General features: G+C 50.5%; 1 long non-coding RNA gene across 1 annotated transcript in view; it reads right to left on the bottom strand.

The window, feature by feature from the left end:
- LOC113939165 overlaps nucleotides 1-16,769 on the bottom strand; it is a 64,215-nt gene extending 47,446 nt beyond the window's left edge. The window contains exon 1 of the long non-coding RNA XR_003525149.2: nucleotides 16,686-16,769. This is a non-coding gene — a long non-coding RNA (uncharacterized LOC113939165). The remainder of the gene's footprint in view (nucleotides 1-16,685) is intronic.
- Nucleotides 16,770-17,517: the final 748 nt, after the last annotated feature.

Here is a 17,517-nt window from a genome sequence, read left to right as displayed (position 1 = left end):
AGAAACGTTCACTTATTTAGGCTTACTTGGTATATTAAGTTCCATGGGAAACATTGTCAAATGAAAAGTAATGTTTAACCTTCTTAGATCATATTTATATAGGTTGTATATCATTAAAATAAGTGATTCAAAAATTATATGACATTCCGAAATATCTCATGTGTCCTGACGTAATGTTATCAGTCATAATTCCAGCTATTATCTTAAAATATTGTATATCACAAAGGTAATCAAATGTACTTGTCAATTGCACCTCTGTGTGTGTACATGCATGAGTGTGTACCCACGAGTGTGTGCACACACACGTGTGTGAACTCTTACCAGACCTTTAGCTGTGACCATTTTTAAGTCTTCTCACTCACAGTTATTTTTTTTACTCTTGGTTCTTCTCTGAAAGTATTTACAATCAACTACAAACAAAAGTGTTTCATCTTCAAAGAAATTCATGGAAAGGACCCAGACAAGTGCTTTAAAAAGCAGGTTTCTGATAACTTCAAGATTGTAACACTAAACTGGGGGTAAGAATTTCTAAAACTCTAATGGAAAACTGATTCATAAAGCTGCTTACCCCAAGATGCAGCAAAGCAAGAATGAATTGTATAAAAATGAATGAACTGATGAAGATGATTATGATTTTTATTATCTCATCTGAAACATTGCTGGTTCATTAATATTTTGTTTTCCAGATTTATTGGACACCTTTTCCTTCTGTCTTTTAAGGTACCTGTAATGTACAGCAATTTGGTTAAGTGTATCTTTGCAAAGACGTTGAAACATTTACCTTTTTCTCCTTACCTGTTCCCTCCAGATTCGGAAACTCTTACTAAATATTCTTATTTTTCATGACAACGTATGTATTTGCATAAGTGCAATAAGAATCTGTTCTTGTAACAGGACATAGTTAGGCAAGTCTTCAGCTTGGCTTCGCAGCCTCAAGAGGATTTGAAAAGTCCAATCTGGGATTCCTTATGAAAAATTCCAGCAAAGTAGAGTTAAGAGAGCCTATATAGGGGCGCCTGGATGACTCAGTCAGGTAAGCAACCAATTCTTGATTTTGGCTCAGGTCATGATCTCAGGGGCCCTGCATCTGAGCCCCCATGTTGAACCCTGCGTGGAGCCCCACCTCGGGCTCGGGGCTCCGGGCTCAGAGGGGAATCTGCTTCTTTCTCTCTCTCTCTCCCTTTTCCTCTGCCCCTTCCCCTGCATACTCACTCTCTCTCTCTCAAATAAATAAATAAATCTTTAAAAAAGAGAGAGAGAGACTATATAGTCAATCACGATTCTTTCTGCACTTATGTAAATAATCAGGCCAAGTTTATTGAAACTAGAATTAATTTGTAAACAAATTAGTCTTACTGTGGTTGTCTTTGATAGAATGGAGATGATTATAAAGAGAACACCTATGTTTCAGTAACATACCTGTGAGGATATCAGATTCTAGTGCTGTTCACTGTCTTTGAGGTTTCACTTTCTACCTGTAAACTGGGCTGGATCTGAATTCTACTTTCCTCCAATATTTAATTAGAACTTTGCAAACTAACACTTCTAATTTGCTCCCACTCTTTGGACTCAGAATCACTATGAAATTACACTACCCTCTTCCTAAAGCCATGGAAGCTAAACCCGGACAACTTTATATGAACTTCAGAGAAATCAGCCCAACAGCTCATGTGCAGACGATCTTCATGCCTATTGGCATGTGGCTGCTCAGAAAGATCACCAGAGACGTTCAAACTGCACACCAGGAGAGTGAGTCAGATGGCCACTGCCTGCCTTCACTCCATCTGCAGATGCTCAGAACCCAACATCCAGAAATCTCAACTGGCTGTTCTCCAAACTCAGAAACTGAATTTCTAATTTACTTGAACTATTAACCTTTGTTTCTCTTTTGTTTCCATAGAAATGCCTCTCATGAAGTTACCTGATTGCTCACATCGCACAGAGACCTAATTTAGGTGAAACCTCATCAGCAACACCACCTCCCAAAATACAACATCGTCAAGTTCATCCTGTCCTTAGCAGTCACGAGGGTATGTATTTGCTAAGACATGTCATCCCACTGACCCGTTTAATTGGTTAAATCTTGCCTCCCGGGAGTTTCTGCTCTGCAGAACTTTTAAGTCCTTGGCCACTGTTCTCTCCTTATACTCATCATATCAACCTCTCCAGTGTATCGCATACTCGCAAGGGTTCTAAATGCCTGTTAGCGGCCCCTCACTTGCCAAATGGTATCCCTCAGGATCAGACAACTGGATGAAATCAACAACAGCCACAGAAATGATGAAGATGGTGACTACGTGGCCCTCCAGCCTGGTGACTCAAGTGGATGAAAACACAGAATGTCTGATTCTTCAGCCCGGCTCCGTCAATGGTGGTCATACTGGTTGGTCATACTCTAAACCTGCTGAGAAAATGATCAAAAGGGAGGGAATTGTTAAAATAAAAAACAAATGGAGACCACACTTGAAAATTCTCTAAGCAGATGAAACCTGTGTAGTCATGCAAACGAAGCTTAACTTAGCTTATTTTGCAAGGCTAACTCAACCTGCGTCATTTCTTGCTTATGCCTCCAAAAATCATAAGCAAAGCTTAAACTGTTTCCCAAGGTTGATATGAGGTGACGGATGATCGATTCCTATCATTTAAGAAAATTCTAGTATTAGGACTGATCCCAGTGAAGAGTAAACAGCCATTGCCTTCACACTGTACAAGCCGCTTTAGAGCCATATACCCCTGAGCTTCTTTCTATGTTTTGGTTTGAGCGCTCCTGGTTTGCAAACTTCTTGGTGTGTGCACATTAAACTTTTCCTAATTACTACTTCTGTGATTCATTCTTTTTATTTGTGTTATTTCTGAACTCTTGACACCTAGTATGCCCCTTGTTCTTCACCAAACAAGGATCTCACCCAGAGATCTCCTCTCAATGGCCATCTTGAGATGGGTGCTCTGGAAAGGGGGCAGTAGGAGGAAGCTGAGTCTCCATGGTGACCCTGTCCACTCACCCTCCCATCACGAACTGGGGGGAAGGGCTGAGGAGGTTTGGTTGGTGGGGAAGTGGGGCAAGGGAGCCTGGTTACCCAGGCAACTCCCTGAAGGTCCCAGTCAAGGGCTCTTCTCCCACAGGTGGGGGCTGGTGTTGTCATGGAGACTCCCAGGCAGCATTGCCAAGGCTGGAGTCCTGGCAACATGGGGCACAGGAAGAGAAGGGATCAGGAGCCTCTTGGAATAATGTGGATGTCAGAGTGGCAGCTTGCCAGAAAAGAAAGTTCCAGAAGACAGTGTGCTCTCCCCTTTGCTTCTCCTTACCTGCCCCCCCAACACACACACACACACACACACACACACACACACACACACACACACGCTGCCCCTGTTCTTGACCTGCCTCTAGAAATCTGCTGGTGCTCAGCTCTCGTCCATGGCATGTGGTCCTGTCTCTCCAAATCTTTGCTCTTCTCTCTCAGCGATGCTGATCATTTCAGGCAGAGAGCCTACCCAAGGGTCGCCATGACAACTAACCAAGCCTTTGGTCTCCATGGTGACAAGCCCTCAAAGTTATTTTTATTTATTTATTGGGAATTTCAAAGGATTTCCCACTCATTTGCCCACGCCTGGCATTTGGGACCCTGGGGTAGAACCATCACTCTCCCCCTCCGACCCCAGAAAAGGAGAATAAGGTCAAGGAATGTCAGGATTGGCAGCCGAAATATGGCTGAAGGGTGGCCTTGAATACCTCCTCGGAGCTGCAGAGGAAGAGGCCTTTCTGGGTTCTTCCTCCGTCTGCCAGATGCCTTCCTCCATCTCTCAAGAGCCACTTAGCAGCCACCATCCTGAGGGAAGTTCTAAGTGCAGCTTCAGGGGGTGGAAGGGTTGACAGAGGCATTCCCTGCTTCACTCTAAAGAGTAATGGATGTAAATTACAGAAATATACAGAGGACCAACAGAATAAAAACAAATGACTAAGGAACGCGGAGCAAAGGGGAAGGAAGAGAATTCCAGGCTGAGGGGAGAACACAAACGTGCAGGCTTTAAGGTCTGCACCCTATGTGAGAGGTGCCACAAATTTAGCTCTGGGCTGCCTGGTGGCCAGAGCAAAGAAGGAAACAAGATTTACGGTCCTTAATGGAAGAAAAGAGAGAGGTGGTTTGGGAGAAGTGTTGTATATAAAGAGAATAATACGAGGCTACATTCCCAGCTTACCTGAATTCGTCCCTGCTGGTATCTGACCCCCATGCTTTCAGTTTTTTTGCTTGTTGGCCCTGCCTTGTTAGTTTGCTCTTTTTTCAATAAGCCTCTTCCTTAACCCATGCCATGTGATGTTATGTGACTTATCCCAGACCTGGTGCAGGATGGAAACTAGATGGGATCCATCTGACAGAATTAATACAGACCTGGAGAGGATCCACTTTGCACGGCATCTAAAATTATATCCATTGGGATGTTTTCAGTCACAAATAACAACAGACCCAACTCGAAAGGGCGTCACCAAATAGGGGATTTACCATTTTGAAGAACAAGACACACTGAGGTAGGATGAATTCCGAGCTTTATTGGCATCATCCAGGACCCTGGTGCCTTTCACCTTGGAGGTGGACCACTGTCGGTGTGTCCGTTTAGCTTCCTCAGTGTGGCCCAGGGTTCCAGCCATCACATGCAGTATATCCAGCAGGGAAGGTGGGTTCATCTTCTGTTTCTCATTTTAAGAAAACTGTTGCGGGAAGCCCCCAGGGGATACCCCATCCTGTGTCTTGGGCCACATCTGGGTCACCTGCTTCCTGTTAACCCAACCCAGGTCAAAGGAGAAGGGGGTGAGTTTGACTGGTCAGACTACCTGGTATTCACGCTGACTCACATAGAGGTGGGGAGGAAAGGACCCCAGAACAAAACTGACCATCGGCACACTGAGGAAGGAAGGGTGTCAGTGAGGTCCCCCCATAAACCAGCTTTGAGATGAAGCTTTGCATGCTAGTGATTTAAGGAAATGTCCTTAAAGGGACTGATAAGGGAACAGGAAAGCAGGACAGAGAAGCTGTCTGGGAGAGCTCCAGAACAGAAATCACATCTCAGGGGTTGTCCTGGCTCAAGGCAAGGGAGTGGGACTTGGACTCTCCACACTCATCAATCATTGGCTAAGGGCTATCTGTAGGGAAGGGTGAACTCCAAGCACATCCAGGCACGTCCAGTTCTGATATGGGTGCACCAGCTCGGAGAGCCCAGGGGCGGACCTCTAAAGAGGGTCACGGGGCCAAGCTGCATTAGAAGCAATGCATGCAGAAGGTGAGGAATGCACACACAGAAATGGCAGCAGGGACGCCAGGGACATCTGGTCAACCAACAGTGGCCACGGCAAAAATGCCCTGTGGCCTCGCTGGAACGTAAGCACCATGAGAGCAGAGAGCTCTTCTGTCTTGTCATGTGCTGTGTTTTCAAGCTACAGCACAACGCTTGCACATGCCGGCACTCAGTAAATATGCATTAAATAACTGAACGGTTGTTCCACGGTCTGGGGTTTATGGGCAGCTGCCGCTAGGCCTTGGGGCCTTCCCAGCAGAGGAGCCCACTGGGTGAGCTCCAGGCTCACCATCCTCATGTCCCTTTTCACCCTAAAGCCTCTCCTGCCAAGAGGCAGCCCCCAGCCCCAGCACATGCTAGTTTTCTGGGGGTAATTGCTCTGTCTTCATAGAGCTGGGGGCAGCCCCTTGGAGAGAGCTCCCAGCAAGCCAAACCCACCAGGGCTGTGCCTTGATTCAGAGGCACAGAGGGTGGGGGCCGAGCTCAGGAACCGAATGTACCCCTGGGAAACAACGCAGCATTGTTATTCTAAAAAAGTGTCAGTGAATTCAGAGCAAACAGTGTGGGCACCTCACCTTCCAAAGTTTTTTACAGACATTACCTCGCGCACTTCTCACAACCACCCGGTGTGTAGGGGTGTTACTGTGGCACCATCGTCATCCCCAAAGGAAGGAGGAAGAAACAGAGGCTCAGAAAAATGAATTTTCTTGCCCATCATCAAAGAGCCCCAAGGGGTCAGACCCCCTTGAGGACAGATCTTGTATCATTCTGCCCCTGTGAGTTCCCGGAAGACCTCTTTCCTGGTGCTGAGCCCCCTGGATCACCACTGACCGTGTGTCTGCCTCTTCCATCTGCCTCTTGCACTTGACCATGAGCTCATGGAGAGGAAAGACTGTGTCCCTTCCACTGTTGTCCTCCAGGACTGATGCCCCACCTGTGAGATAGTCATCAGGGGCATTCACCAATATTCCTATTATGTCCCCTTCAGGGCACATGGTTAAGTGACACTTTCCTACCCACTTGAGGTCCGATGTGGTCATGTGACTTGTTTGGGCCCATGAAATAGGAGTGGAAGTGACATGTGTCATTTCTGAGCGGAAGCTTTAAGAGAAGGTATGTGTGACAGCAACATTCGAGATAGTGGCTGTTCTACCAGCCTGTTTCCCAAATGAGGATGACACAGAGCAGAACCTGGATGATCTGTGATGACAAGTAACTTGAATGAGAAATAAGCCCTGTGATCTGATGCCACTGAAATTAGAAGGATGTTTGTTGTTACTGCACCATAACCTACCATACCCTGACTGATATGGCACATATTAATAGAGACTTCATAAATCTCTATAGACGGAAACAAGGAAGGAAGAGAAGAGGGAGGGAGGGAGGAAAGGAAGAGTGGTAGGTGGGAGGGATGTGAACAAGGAGCTATGGTCCCCTCTGAGCAGTGAGAGAGATACTTCTGGACCCCAGAGGAATCTTCCAGAGATAGATTAGGTAAGTGGGTTCCTGCAGCTCAGACACCCTCCCCCTGCCTTTTCCCCAATCCTACACCCCAGGATTCTGAGGTCCAGAGGTTGCCAAGGGGAATCTGGGTCTTTCAGACCCAGGACTCCCTCCCTAGCTAGGAGAGGGCAGCCGAAGCCAGAGAGTAGAGAGGCTATTTCCCCTCCAATTGAAGACGTCTTCAGCCAAATGAATAATTCATTGTAAATGACTTTGAGATGAGTCGAGGCTCCATGTTGCCACCCAATTATATGTACCATAAAAAGCAATGACAGTAATTTATCTCCTTTCTCTTGAGGGGTGGGCCATGGGGATGGAGAGGAAATACTCGGTGCCTGGCATGGGGTGATGAATCATTCCTCTTAGCAGTTAAGCTGCAAGCTGCTGACACTTTTACTGATTTGGCATTAAATAATTCCAGCCTTGGTCTGGAAGCAGAGAGAGGGTCTGACTTCCCTTCCCAAGGAGGGACCAAGGGGAGTGGGAGAAGGGGGCCATGGGGCCATCAGGCAGATTAGGGAAGATGGGAGGGGTAGAGGGAGGAGCAGGTGTGCAATCTGGCCTCATCAGTTCACCCTGAAGTTGTCTTTTCTCTAAGATACAGGGACAGAGGCTGGGGCCTGAGCTGCAAGTGACAAGCTCACATCTGAGCAGTTCCGGCTGAATGGGCCGCAACAGGGACCCAGGCGGCAGGGACCAGGTGCTCCCGGGACGCTCCCTGCCTTTCTGGCCCTCAGGCAGCATGGGGATGGAAGCTTACCACGCTCCTTCAGATGAGCCCAGGTCTTTCTGCTGGAGGCACCCCAAGAATGTCATGGCACCAACAGCTTTTTTCCATCTTCGGGAGCTGGAGGAGTGAAATACGGTGCCCAGCTTGCAGACGGAGAGGCTGAGGCTCATAGCGAGAGTCAGCAATGAGATCAAAGGGACAGTCTGGAGAGCGGTGGGGCACACATCCTCAAAAATCCAGACCAGAACTTACTCCCCAAACCCAAACTGCCTCTTTTACTCGTACACAAAGACGAGAGATGGAATCCCAGCAAAACCTAGAGCTGCTCCTGCTGTGCATACATTTTTATTTTGACAAAAATATTTTTGTTTTATACTCTGGAGGCATGCTGAGGACCCTCTGAAAACCAAACTCTCTTCCTGTAGCAATACGTCCATGCCCCACCATCATCAGTGACTGCACACGTTCACACAATCCCAGGTCCCCCCCAGACCCACCCCCACCTGAGTCAACTTCCAAGGGAGGTGTCTGTTAGCTGACATTTGAAAAAGCTTCCCTAATAACAGCTTTATATGCAATAGCCCCAAATTGGAAACCACCCAGACATTCTTCACAAAACAAACTGTGGTACATCCATACCATGGAATGATGCCCAGCAATAAAAAGGAGCAGACTAGTGATACACGCAACAGCTAGGGCGGATTTTCAGAGAATTGTGCCAAGTGTAAAAAAGCTAATCTCAAAAGGTTACATACACACCATATGATTCCATTTATATAACATTCTCCAAATGACAAAATTACAGACAGAGAAGAGATCAGGGGTTGTCAGAGGTCAGGGATAGGGTTGGGTGTGGGTGTGGGGTTGACGGGGTTGGAGGTAGATGTCGTCACAAAAGGGCAACGCGGGGACCCTTATGCCAATGGAATCGTTCTGTATCCTGACGGGAGGTGGATATGAAAACCTACAAGTGTGAAAATATTGCATCAACACACACACAAATTAGTACATGTAAAACTGAAGAAATCTAAGATTGGTAGATTATATTACTGTCAATTCCCTGGCGTGATATTATACTATAATTTTGAAATATGTTAACACTGGGAGAAACTGGAGAAGGGCACACAGGACCTCTCTGCATTCTTTCTTACACCTGCTTAGGAATCTACAATTATATCAAAATAAAAAGTTTAATTTAAAAAAACATTCTTTAAGCTCCTCTAGTGATTCTGTTCAATCAGGAATGAGAACACCTGCCATAGTTGGCTTTTTTTGTATTCAATGTCCCAGTCAATACAGTCCACACACCTCCGCCCCTTTCAAGGGTCAAGAAGAAAGTGCACTCCCATTCAGGATGTGGATGTCCATGCCTGGCCCAGCGCTAGCCAGACAACAGACAATTCCCTTATTGCAAAGCAATGGAAAGGCAGGAACTTTGGACAGGCCCAGGCTCTCCCACTCACCAGTTCTGCAACTTTGAGCAAAGCATCGAACCTCACCAATGTCTCTGCAAAGTGGCACATTAGTTACACCTGCTTTAAAAGGCAGCCGTAGGTTGGGCGATAGGGAGGGGGTAAGCCTGAAAAATGGAAGTTGCTCGGTGGTAGAAGCTGTGGTCAAATATTTGCTGGGTGTAGGTCTTCACTTCCACTTGGGGCCCCCCCGCAGCGCATGGGTACCCTGCACACAGCCAAATCTGCACTCCTCCCCGCCCAATCCTCCAAGTACAGGGTTTAGGAGTCAAGGTTGGTTCCAAGGTTTCTCTGTGTCTGTTAAGACCCACTGTGTGTCTAAGAGGGTAACACAGGGAAGAACTTCTAAAACGACTTCCCCTCCTGAATCAGACACTGGTACACTCCAAGCCTACAGCCACAGAGGTGAGGTTGGAAGTGAATTTAACTAGGATGTGTCTGATGTTTTCCCAGCTCATGCTTAATATGATACAAGGCCTTTCTCTCTGTTGATTGGAGCCTTCCTGCAATCTGCAGTGCGGACAACCGAGCTGCCCTGCCCTGTGTGCGCAGCCCCCTCCCTGGGTGTGCGTGTGAGTCCGCACACGTGCACGCACACTGCTGGGCCGCACTGGACTCGGATTCTGCGGGGAGAAGGGGCGTGTGCAGATGCCAAGGCCGCTCCCCGCGTGACTGCCCGGTCCTCAGTGCGCCCATCCCCTCACCTGGGCCAGGCGGAGGGAAGGGAGGGAGGCAGCAGAGGCAGCTGGGACACAGGCTCTTTCATTATTTATGAAGCTTTCGTTATTTCATGTATAAATAATCGATGACTGCAAAGTGTGGCGCGCACCGCCGTGGAATATTCATGAGCCGCGTTTGCGGGGCTGTGGGCGGCGGTGGCCGCAGATGTGCGCGCGCTCTCACACGCCCGCCTCACACGCGCCCCCAAATAAACCCCGTGGTAATAAAGATTTCAGCTGTCAGGCGGGGAGGGAGGCAGCCCAAGCGCGCTCCCAGAGTCAGGAGCCAAGCGCCCCGGCCTGTCGCCTGTCGCAGAGGGAGGAGGTGTCCCCCTGACGGCCTGGCCAGCCAGCCAGCCAGCCAGCCGGGATTAACCAGGGGCTCCCCGGGAAAGATCAGGGGATCAGGAATCCTGCCCCCCCTGCGCGTGTGCCCCAGAGACCCTCCCCACCCCCGCCCTCAGCCCGAGGGGACGCGCGCTGCACACTCGGACTCCTGCATGGTTCCTGTTGTCCAGATCCAGCGAGCAGGAGGACCTGACCTCTGCCCAGCGTGGGGCCCCCGCAAGGATCGGGGGAGGGACAACTTGGCCCCCAAGCGCCCCCCCTTCCCTCCTGAGGCTGACCCTTACTTGCCCCTCAGCCCCCACCCCTCCTCCCATTCCAGGCTGCAACTTCTTTAAGTTCTCTGACTTCTAATGCATTCTCTCCTGCCGTTTATGCTATTCCCTCTGCTTGAAACACTTTTCCATGTCCCACCAAGGCCTGGCTAGTGCCTGCTCACCCCTCAAGTCTCCAGGTAGATGTAGATAGGGAGACGCCAGCTCCTCTGAGTCACCTTCCCTAACCCCGGAAGCTGGCCTCCGCCCCTCCTCAGGGCCTGGGGACTTGGACTCCCCTCTTCCCACACTCACTCGATCCTATTGTAAGGATCTCTTTGTTAATGTCCCCCTACCCCAGCACACACACTGCACTGTAAACTCTGGGGTGATGGCGGGCTTTGGCACCCCACAGACCTCAGTTTGAGTCCAGACTCTGCCACTTGCCAGCTGTGTGTCCTTAGCCAAGTTATTGAACCTCTCTGTGCCCAGACTTCTTCTTCTGTAAAGCTGAAATAATACAAACAGAACCAACCTCCTAGGGCGGGTAGGAGGATTTAATGCACTCATCCAGTGAAAGTGCTTGGCCCAGCGCCTGCCCAGGGCTCACTAAGCGGACAGGCCCCGGTTCCATCTCCACGGTTCCAACACCCCCAAAGCTCTGAAAACCAAAAGGCTTTCAAAACTCATTTGGCAGCAGAACCTGAACTAACCTCACCTTGGAAGTACTTATGGTCTTTATTTATCCACTTGCTGGAACTCTTAATATGTATTTTGCTACAGAAATATGAATATGTTGGAGTGTTCCATAATATATAGGACATTACATTTCTAAAATCGGGAAAATTTTCAGAATCTGAAATGCATATAGCCCCAAAGTTCTCTAAGAGGGACTGTGGACCAAGAGCATTCTCATGATTTTTATTATCCAGAGCATAGTACTAGTCAGCCCCTGACAGCCAGCACCATGCCGGGCACAGAACAGCCCTCCGTCAATACCAGGAGATGGTTGGGATAGTGATGGAGTGAGTCCTGCTTCTCTGACTTCTGGGAGACTGTGTCCTCTCACCCATTCCCTCAGAGCCTGCAGCCCCAGGCCCCTTGCTGTTGGTAGCAGGAGTGGGGTTAAATTAAAACTGTCCCCTGGGGCGCCTGGGTGGCTGAGTCGGTTGAGAGTCGGCCCTCGGCTCAGCTCATGATCCCAGGGTCCTGGGACGGCGCTCTTCGTAGGGCTCCCTGCTCAGCAGGGAGTCTGCTTCTCCCTCTCCCTTTGCCCCTCCCCTCCGCTCATGCATGTGCTCGCTCGCTCTCTCTCTCTCTCTTTCTCTCGCGCGCGCTCATGCACTCTCAAATATATAAATAAATAAAATCTTAAAAAAAAAAAAACCAAAACCCTGTCTCCTGGCCTGTCTGAGCCCTGGTTTTGCACAGGGAGCCAATCCCTCCTGCCAAACCACGACTGGGGAGCAGGGAGTTGCTGCCCCTGTCCCTGCTCCTGGTGAATGGCTCCATTCTTGGAGGAAGGCAGTGGAATGCTCTCTGGCGCCTCCCACAATGGCATCAGAGGAAGAGCCTGGAAAAGAAGGACCCATGAAATGAGGCTGAGCATGGGTCTGTGCTGGGTCCAAAGGTATACAGACGGTGTCGATGCTAGAGTCAGGGGTGACAGTAGAGGGTAGAGATAGAGATGGGGAGAGATGGCTATAAATATCCCATCATTTTTTTCCATCCTCACACCAAGCTCATGGGGTGGGTGCTGTTAAAGTTTAATAGGTCCTACTAAATAAACTCGCCACTTTCCCACCTGAGTTCAGATCCAGCTGAGAGAGACACACACTGGAACCCCATCGATAAAGGTAAAACGCCAGGTCTAGCACCTGCCAGAAGCTCAGTTGCAGAATGCGTGACAAGGCGGGGAAAGGCTGGGAGCCTTACATCCCTCCTCGGGGAACTACGAAGCCCATTTTAGAGACAAGGCATCTGAGGTTGTGACTGGAGGCCCGGAACTTGAACCCAGGTCTGTCTCCACTTCATTACTCTACCTTTCTTGTTGCTCTCAACAGACCCCAGAAACAAGGGCTCAGGACCTCCAGGAGCCCATGATAAAATGGGGTCCCCTCTGAGACAACATTAGGGGTTGGGAAGCCTGCAGCAGAGCCCTGGAATCTGGCCAAAGGCTGCGCCATCATATCCCTCATCTCTCCGCTCCCCCTCCTTATTTTTCTCTGTCAGATCAGCATTGCTCATTTCCCTCTGGTTACCATGCTTGGCCAGGCAGTTCTCCTGGTTTCATATCTGATCTGTACACCTGAGCCAAGGAAAGGACTTGCTTGCAAAAGCCACCTCCATCTCCAGCTCATTAAACAGCAGGTACTCTTGTCGGGGTTCACCAATCACAAGCCTGATCCATGTCTGACAACTGGAACAAATCCCAGGGGGGATTCCAACAGCCCCCAGCTGCTCTGAACACCTGTGGGGAGGGCAGGGGCCCCTGGAGCTGGAAAGCCCCATCTCCCTTGGCAGCTGCCCTGATTCTGTCTCATATCCTAGAGTTGTGGTCAGTTTATAAATCAGGCAGAGAAAGCTGCCTGGAGTTCAAGGAATGGGGTCCCAAGTCCAGAGAGGAGGTTGTTGCTGTTTCCCAACCCCCTGCAAAAAATGTTTATGAACCAACCCTATGTCGGCTTTCCAGAATTCTGAGGCTGCATCTGAGCTCAGCAAGAAGAGCCCTGTGATTGATTAGGGATGTCTGCTGCAGCTGTGGCCTGGGAGGTGGTGGTGCTCAGGCCATGTGTTCACTTTCTCAGCATTTATGATACCTTTGGGGATGGATGGCCGTTAGGGGAGGGACCGTGTGATTGTGTCACTCTGGGCTTGGGGGTTGCGTGTGTGTGTGTGTGTGTGTGTGTGTGTGTGTGTGTAATTTTGAAAGATACACGTTTACAAAGCTGCTCATCAATCAATGGTCAGTGAAATCCCTTTCTTCCACACCATATGGCCCGTATGATCTCCAGCAAGCACAGAACCTTCCAGAGCTTTGTTGCTGTATTTACAAAATGAAGGTAAAGCTGCAAGTTGGGGCAAGGTTGAATGCTTTAAAGTCCTCTCTCACTTATGGCAATGAAGAATTTAGTTATTTTTAATTGTTACTAAAAAGCCATACATTCTACAGGCCAGAAACAGGCATGGCAAGCAGGGGATGGAGTCTCAGACGTGCTTGTCTCCAGGTCCTGAACAAATAGAGAGAGGCAGGAAATTCGGTTCCTCCAAGATGTTGGAACCAAAGGGCTTCGTGACGCAGGTGAACCCCACTATCAAAATTCTGCACGAACATGGCATTTCCTTGGGGCACTAGATTAAGTCCTTACAGCGGGCTACGTTTCGTCAATAGCCTCTTCTCCTTTGCTCCACTCCAACCACTTTCACCGCACCCTGCTGTTCCTCACACTCACCAAGCACACTTCTGCCTCAGGACCTTTGCACTTGTTGTTCCTGCTGCCCACACACTCGCTCCTGCCCCAGGTATCTTTGCAGCTCACTCCCTCACTTCCTGCAGGTCTCTGTTTCAAATGTTACCTTATCAGAGCGGCCTGTCCTGACCACCTTTTATAAAATAGCCTCTCCCACGCAGTCACTCTCTATCACCCTCATCCTGTCTCATTTTCTCATAGTACATATATGTTTCTTGTCTGTCACCCCCCATTAGAATATTAGCTCCATGAGGTTAGGAATGCTGTCTGTTGTGTGAATTGCTCTATCTCCAGCGCCTAGAACTGGACCTGGCGGGGGGCAGGGTTTCAGGAGATGTGCATTGAATGGGTCAGTGAGGTCAGGCATTCAATTTTTTTTAAGATTTTATTTATTCATTTTGAGAGAAAGAGAGACAGAGCACAAGCAGAGGGAGAGGGAGAAGCAGACTCCCCGCCGAGCAGGGAGCCCGATGCGGGACTCGATCCCAGGACCCTGGGATCATGACCTGAGCCGAAGGCAGACGCTTAAACATCTGAGCCACCCAGGTGCCCCCAGGCATTCAATTTTACGGAAAGAAACTGAGGTATAGAAAGGTTGAGGATTTGCCCGGTTATAAGAACTTTCTAGAGAGAACTTTCTGGAGAGTCCTCTGGGCCAAGCCCCATGCAGAGCGCTTTACATACGCTGTCCTTTAAACCCTCACACTAACCCCCTGTGAGGCAGGACTGTCCCCATTTTACAGATGAAGACCAGCTAGGGGGAGTGATCGCTCAAAGCACAGAGCAGGTCGGAGGGGAGCTAGGATCTGAGGCCATCCTGTGTGACTCCTTGCTCTGTGGCCTCCGGAGCCTGGAATCGAGGTCTTCGGACCCCCAGGGTCCACCCAAGCCAAGCAGAAGTTTCTGTGTTGAATGGGTCATAGAGTCCATCCCCCTGTCTCCAGGCAGCACTATATCTAAATCACCAGACAGAATCTTTCCAAGTTTTATAAACTCCATGCCAAGGAAGTTCACCATTTCCCTTGTCTCGCCTGACAGATGATAATCCTTGGCACAGTAAGATCTTCTGTCGGCCTAACCTAAATCCCCTTCGCTTCATATTTGACCTCTTTCTTCTCGCCCCACCTTCCTGGGCAAGGCCAGCTAGAGAGCTTCCAACAAGGCACCAAGAGGCTTGGTTGAACTGGGAAGGGAGAGAAGTCCCGGGCTGTGTGCCCCTACAGTTCACCGCACACCCGAAAACCCCAGTTCCAAGGGTGGTGCTGTGTCAGCTCTTTGGGGCCCCGCCCGCCATGGTGATTTATGGGCTCTGTCACTCTGCAGGCTGTCCAGGAGACCACACACAGGAAGGAGCCACCATCAGGCTGAGGTGGGATGGAACTCGGAGAGGAGGCCCGCAGGGGGCTCAGGGGTCATCAGGAGTGTGGGGGTGGGGTGGAGTGAGGGGTGAGGGGGCAGAGACCCGGGCACTCCAGATGCGGGTAGGACATAGGACGGGGACCTAGCTATAGCCAGAGATGCACGGTCAGAGAGGCCACCCCCCTGCTGGCCCACAGCTGGGGGACGAAGACTGGCAGAGAGCGGAGAACAATGAAGACAGGGTGTGGGGTGGGGAGTACGTGAAATTCAGCCATGTAGAAATCCACCTCGGGAGTTCCCACTTCTCTTTCTTCCAAAGACAAAAGTGACATGAAGGTGATGGCTGGTGAGAGGCCTTTCGCTGCGTTTGTTTCTCTGCAGACGTCCCCAGGGCCTGGTTGGAATCACAACCTCGGGGCGCCTGGGGGACTCCAGCGGTGAAGTGACTGACTCTTGGTTTCAGCTCAGGTCATGATCTCAGGAGGGTCAAATCAGGCCCCAGCCTTGGGCTCCATGCTCAGTGCAGAGCCTGCTTGGGATTCTCTCTCCCTCTACCTGTCCTGCTCATTCTCTCTTTCTCTCTGAAATAAAAATAAATCCATCTCTAAAAAAAGAAAAAGAAAGAAAGTAATCACAGCCTAGCAGGCCTCCCCACCAGCCCTCCAAGTGTAGGAAACTGTGGCAGGGATCAGAATTACGTGTTCCGCGCAGCCGCAGCTGGACGCCCCGCTGTCCCTGCTCGGTACCTCGCTCCCTGGTTCCTGTCTCTGTCCCTGCAGCTTCCCGGCTTGTTGCTGGCCTCCCTCGCCTTAGATCTTTCTTGCTCAGTACTTTGGGCCTTCCTGCCTCCCTCTCGGGCCATCTGACTCCCTGGGAGCCGCTCTCTCCGTCAGCCTCCGGGCCCCTGGCACTTTCTACCCCTTCACGAAGTCTCTCCCTACCTGCCCCCTCCTGGTGTGTCCCCCCGGGTCCCCCATCTTTCAACTGGCATTGGCCTCAGTCTCTAACGCTCACCGACCACAGGTGCTCTGACCCGGCCCTGGGTAGTGAGTTCCAGGCAGCCTCGGGAGTGAGAGATGGGGTCTCCCAGCCAAGCGCTGCGACAGGAGAGGGAGCCCCCACATTTCCCTGAGCGGCAGGCAGCCTGGCACAAAGGCGAGGCAGCCCCCGTAGTTAGAGGAAACACAGCAGGCAACCAGCGGCTCCCTTTTATCAGGAGTGCATTTGGTATTCCAGGCCCGACCCCACAGAATGCTCAGATGCTCACAGGCACTCACACGTGCTCGCGCACACGCACACGCACAGGCGGGGACCCGGAGCGCAATGGACCAGCCCTGAGCAGTCTCGGCCAGCTGGGCTTCGAAACCACACTGGAAAATTCACATCTCCCCACAGGCGTCCGGAGACACCACTCTGCCACCCCCAAACCAGCTACCGTGGAGATGTCCCCCCTGCCCCTCAGTGTAGCCCACCCCCAACAGGCGGGGAGGGCGCTCTGGGCATGTCCACGGCCTGCGGAGGACGAGGGGCCCCAGACTTACACCCGTCCACGCCACGGAGACGCTAGCTTCTTCCTCGCAAGCGCAGAAGCAGGAGCGGGGACGGCTTGCTGGACCAGCCTCTTCAGCTAGAGGAAGGAAGAGATTTGTTCCCAGCACACCGTGTTGGCCCAGAAACCGGCCCCTCTCCTCGGGGGGGGGGGGGGGGGGAACTCGGGGCCAAGCAAGCCCATCTGTTTGCCAGGCTCCTGTGATCTCTTTGTTTCCCGCCTTCTTTGTAGCCTCCTTGATTGATGAGACAACGAAAGACGATCTCTGCTCATTTAACTTACTTTGAAGCTAACTCAAGTTGTTTCAATAACAAGTTAGTCTGAATAAAAAGCAGTTTCCACCCGCTTCCATGGGCGGGGGCGGCTAGTGGTTCCGGCAGGGAGGGGGGGCGTACCTCCCTAGTGTGGAGGTGGCCCCAGAAACCAGGCAGGAGGAGCATCACCATTGAGCACCATGTATACGCTAATCGTATATGTGTACGACATGTGCACTAGATACACACTAACCATATGTGAATATACCACATGTGTATTGCGTATATCCTATGTACAGCATATATGCACTCTAGCGCCCTCTATATGCACTGCATACACACTACATGCTATAGACTGAATGTGTCCCCCCAAAATCCGTATGTTGAACTAATCCCCTCTCTGATGGGATTGGGAGGTGAGGCCTCTGGGCGGTGATTAGGTCATGAGGGAGGAGATCACAGTGTCTAGCCCCACACTCTGCTCCAGACCCAGCTTCTCCCCTGCACCTCTTAGCCAGGCTCTGTCACCTAGAAATGCTCACCCAGGGTGCCCCCCACTCAGGTATGGGG

Source organism: Zalophus californianus, chromosome 4 (assembly GCF_009762305.2).
Source record: "Zalophus californianus isolate mZalCal1 chromosome 4, mZalCal1.pri.v2, whole genome shotgun sequence".
In the NCBI taxonomy this organism is placed as follows: domain Eukaryota; kingdom Metazoa; phylum Chordata; class Mammalia; order Carnivora; family Otariidae; genus Zalophus; species Zalophus californianus.
This window is presented reverse-complemented; position numbering and strand designations above follow the sequence as displayed.